General features: G+C 37.9%; 1 pseudogene; it reads right to left on the reverse strand.

The window, feature by feature from the left end:
- Positions 490-988, reverse strand: LOC475410 (ribosomal protein L32 pseudogene; annotated as a pseudogene).

Genomic DNA, 5,391 nt, shown 5'->3' on the forward strand with positions numbered 1-5,391 from the left:
GGCACTGCTCTAGGATTTAAGCACATAGCCAGTTTGCCTAAGTTGCAAGCATGTAAAACTTAGGTGAACCTACATAATAATAAGAGATACGATAATAAATAATATCAGGTAGTGCAATGATGGAAAGTGTTAAATAGGCCGGTCAAGAAAGGACTGAACGGGTGACATTTTGAGTAGGAATGAAATAAGTACAGGTGCCAGCATCTGAATACATGCGAGGGGGTGGGGGGCAGTTCAGCAGAGAGATTAGTAAAGGTTCTGAGCATAGCTGGTCATGGTGAGACCAAATAAGGAGACCACAGAACAAGGAGAAAGTTGTAAAAGTAAAACTGGAGAAGCAGCCAAGTTCCAAACACGTGGGAACTCTAGGATAGCCCATAAAACACCTTCTTTGCAGAGTGACCTTAAAAGCCACTGGAAGATGCTGAGTCTAAAAAGAGATACAATCGGACGGATGTTTCCAAAGGATCCTCCTACATTCTTTTTTTTGTAGTTTTATGGTTTTATTAACACAAATATGACGCGCACATAAGCTGTTTATTCATTTTCTTCGCTACGCAGCCTGGCATTGGGATTGGTGACTCTGATGGCCAGCTGGGCTGCTCTTTCCACAATGGCTTTAGGGTTCTTGGAGGATACATTGTGAGCAACCTCTGCACAATAAGATTTGTTGCACATAAGCAGCACTTCAAGCTCCTTGACGTTGTGGACTAGGAACTTCCGGAAGCCACTGGGCAGCATGTGCTTTGTTTTCTTGTTGCTCCCGTAACCAATGTTGGGCATCAGGATTTGGCCCTTGAATCTTCTGCATACCCTATTGTCAATGCCTCTGGGTTTCCGCCAGTTGCGCTTAATTTTGACATACCGGTCTGACTGGTGCCGGATGAACTTCTTGGTCCTCTTGTTAACGATCTTGGGCTTCACCAGAGGTCTGAGGGCAGCCATGATGCCCAGCGATCGATGGCTGCCACCTCCGCAGGCGGCGCCGAGGAAGAGAGGGGAAGGTGGCGGATCCTCCTGCATTCTTTGTGGTTTTCTTGGTCTGACAAGAGTGGACTCAGATTCTATGGATACCCAGAGTCTTTGAAAGATAAAGGTTTACTTGGACCAGGTGGAAGTACAGAAGTTGTAAGGTGACTGTTGAAGGTAGAGTTTACAGGGTATGCCAATGGACATAATCTAGGCTAGCAGAGAAAGAGAGGAACCAAGATTCTAAAGTTTATGAATTACCCTCAATTTATGGGATGCTCATTTGAGAAACATTGTATTTCAAAATTAAAATTGACGACCTCTATCAGTTTTAACTTCTTCGGGCCCTTCCAAATTTTGCACAGTTTTTCAAGGCAGTCATCCCTAATCCTTAGGAGTGTTTTAGTGACTCCTAGATTGGGGATCTTTCTCACCTCTGACTTTGGTTTTCCGTAGTTTTATAGCTGTAGTAAAATAGTACATAGGATCAAGTTCAAAATGCATATAAGAAATACTTTATGGAGAATGAAGTATAAACATTAGTGAATTGTTAAGAGTATGAGTTCTAGAAGCAGACTGGATTTAAATGCTGATATCACCATTAATGAGCTTTGCAACTTTAAGGACTTTACTCTCTTTTTCTTCATCTATAAATTAGAAATAATAACGTTGCCTACTTTAAAGGATTGTTGTGAGGATTTAATGGTTTACTACATATATAATGCTCTGAGCAATGCTTGGCACATAATAACTTATTAATAAGTGTTAATTATTTTTATTATCTATTTATATCATTGCTAACAAGAACAGATATGTGATTCAAATCTTTCAAGAAAGAAGCAGCTTCAGAAACAAAAGGAATAAGTAATCCACGAACTGAACAAGCCAAAAGAATTGAAAATGAGCTGTACATGAAGTTAATGAAAAAAAAAACCTGAAAACTCAATAGATAAATTCATAAGTAAATAGTTTGAAATTATATCAGATTTTTCTTGCCTAACAACATGTTTTAGATTTGTAACCTAAGAGAAACACATTATCAGCAAAAGACACAGTTTTTAAATTATTATTTGTATCATTAAACTATTATTATATGTACATTGCTGGGTTTTTTTCTGTGTTTTGCAAATTGCTTTTCGGGAACCCAAAATCTTAATGTATTTTTTTTGCATTTTCAAGAATTTTAAATTTCCTAATGGCATTCTCAATTCATTGGGCGTACCAGATTGAATGTACAAAACAACTTAAATGCTCATATACTTGAAAATAACTTTATCATTTTGAAGAAAGTTCTTAATGCCTAAAACACAGTTTTTAAGATATTGATTAATCATAGTACTTAATAACAGTTTTATCTTAGCACAGAAATAATAAAGTTCTAAAAAATAAGAACTGGCTTATTTCAACTCCATAAATACTGTTCTTCTTTAGATCTTGTTACAGGATTCCAACAGGCTGGAGCATAAGTATACAATAAATAGTTTCAGTTTAATTAATGTTTGATTATGAATTTCATGTGCTAAATAAAGTAAAATGGAAATTTTGAAAATGCTGTGCGAATCACACAAATGGCAGAGAAAAATGCAGCTTTAAAATTATAATTGTGATAAGTGGCCTTTAGTTTGATATTTTGAAGCTGACCTGTCAGCATCAGGGTCATCTACAAATGTTTATTCAGTATACATTATTTAATGTGCATTGTGATTGGACTTTAGGAATTTTACTTGTAAAGTTGTGGATAAATATGGTTCAGCTCTGGTTCTCTTTATCTCTTGCTTAGACTGTCACAAAACCTTTTACTCTCATTTTCCCCTAGAATAACATTTCAAACATGAAACATTCTCAGGGATGTACCAACCTCCTTTTCCAAGCATGATGCTACTCATGCAGTAATACTCCATTTTACTATCATTACATACTATGTATCTTAAATATATGCTATGCTAACTTTTGCATATCAGTTTAAAACTCTCCTTTCTGCTTAAAATGATATTCTGCTTGTTACTCAACTTTTTGGGTTTGCTGGGAGTACCAGCATACTGAAAACAGTAACAAAGCTAGCTTGGGAGGAGAGAGAAGGAACTAACCTGTAGAAAGGATGACTCCTTGATGGGTTGAGGCAAACAGCCCTACTACTAAGTCCAGTATTCTCAACATTTCCCTTATGGTATAACCCAGGTCTTTTTTTATTTTTTTTAATTTTTTTTTAACCCAGGTCTTTTTAAGGGAGTCTATGTTGGGGCCAACTCATGGCCACAATGGTTGTGAAGGCGGTTGTTGGAAGAGGCCCTCTAAGTTCAGCACAGGAGGTTGAGAGCCAAATGAGGAAGAGCAATAATCATGAACTAGACTGGACTCTAGGACTCAACCCACCAGGGTCACAGTTAGATAGGGAAGCTGACACTAGCTTCTCTTTCAAATACCCTGTGAAGTTGGAGTGTGAACAGCAGGCCAATCCAGTTCCACATTCCTGTCACTCATGTGAAAGAGCCTGTTAATTCAGTGTCTGTACCATCTTGTTGGTGGACTTCAGGGATGGGCTGTGCCTGCGGATTAGTGAGTCATTACCTCTGGCAGCTACCTTCATTGGCCGGGGGTTTCACCCTCCTTCAAAGATGCCAGCTGAAAACAGCCTCCTTCAGTTTCCAAGGATAGATATAATGTTTATTCTCTGTGTTCCCACTAGCATGCTTTTTGGTTTCTCTTTAATGGAACTTAATAGAGTGGGCTTTGCCACAGCATAAAACCATGTATCTTCAGGCCAGGCCCCATTCTTCCCCAGTACCTGGCTCACGGTAAGCACTTAACATGTACCTTTTGAGTGTGAAATATCTTAATAAAGTGAGAGAAAAACCAACTTTTTTTCCTTAGCAGCATTTGCCTATTGTCTTAACTGTATGTATTTAAGGTTTTAGGCTGCAATAAGCCTACCATTCTTGCTAAGATATATGAGAGAAAGATAAGTCTTTTATGGCTTTATTCCAATAAATTTTGCAGATTCACACCTGATGATTTGATCATCTATTTTTAGGCTCCATTCACCTTCTGCATGCTGGGTGAACAACTTGCTGCTCATTAAACAGATTGTACATTAAAAACTATAGAGTACAAAAGCAGAAATATCATACGTTTGGTGATAATTAGTAGTGTTCATTTCCTCACTAAGTAGTAGGGCATACCACACTGTTTCCATAGCAACTTCTATTCTGTTCAATTAACTGCCTAATGTGAATATATGAATAAGTTTCTGTGTTTAAGGAAAAGGCCTCCAAACAATGGGGTGATTTAAGAGTTTACAGTTACGCATGTAAGTATATTGGTTTTATGTTATTTTCTACTTTACTTTTAAATGTTTTAAAACATTTTTAATGTTTTCAGGTTCTGGTCATAACCAGAAAAAGCATAAGGAGTGAATGAATTTTAATGAATTTCTAAATGGCCTACTGAACCAGATTCTCCTAGTCCCCAGCTACTCCCTGGTTGTAAATTATGCAAATATACAAGCTGCTTTAACTCTTTCGGGACACTAGGGTACCATTTGGCAAATAGCTACTCCAGGGAACTAATCCATCATGGGGGGGGGGGGGATAAAGAAAGAAACAAAGGCCATTTCATAGCAATTAAATATGTGTTGCTTTAATTTATTAAATGTCCCTGGAAAGCAGGATTTGCATTATGTTAATTTTTCTGAAGAGAAAAGCAGCTTAGATATTTTCAGCAGAGTCTCAGACACTGTGGCTGACAGTGTGGTGCAGAAGAGACAGCAGTGACTTAGGAGTCAAATCTAAGTTTGAACTTTGAAATCATTATGCTAAGACTGAGACTAGAAACACCAGCTTCCCTCATTGTGAGGGTGATAATAACACATAGGTTCGTACTCCATATCACCCTGTACCTGATTATATCAAGGTGCGACAATTATGAGTTAAGAGCCATCAATTTCCCTCTTCTATTTGTTGGAACCTCAGCATTGATAATTTTTTACTTTAAAGAAAGTGTCCTGTAGTTCAGCTAATAGATGGGAGAGACACTGAGGCATAGAAAGATCAAGTCGGGTATCTGATGTCACATAGTCAGTGACTGCAATGCATTCTCCTTAAACCAATAAAACGCCCTGTTTGCCTACATAATGGTATATAACGTGGCACAGTGCAGGCACCCAGAAGTCACTCACTGTACCTTCTCCATTTCTAGTCATTGGCTGGGTAATGAGTGGAATGTAGAGAAGAACATAATTATGATCTGTCTGGCCTTGCCTGCCTGATTTGGCGCTTTGTGGAAGGATTGAGATTGGGTTGGGAGTTAGAAAAAAATACTACTTCCACCAAGAGACACACCTTGGAGCTTAACCATAATATTCATCCATTTATCTAACTAAAATAAGAATGGTAACATATATGTGTTTCTGCAGAAGGGTTGTGA

This window comes from Canis lupus, chromosome 15 (genome assembly GCF_011100685.1).
Source record: "Canis lupus familiaris isolate Mischka breed German Shepherd chromosome 15, alternate assembly UU_Cfam_GSD_1.0, whole genome shotgun sequence".
NCBI lineage: Eukaryota > Metazoa > Chordata > Mammalia > Carnivora > Canidae > Canis > Canis lupus.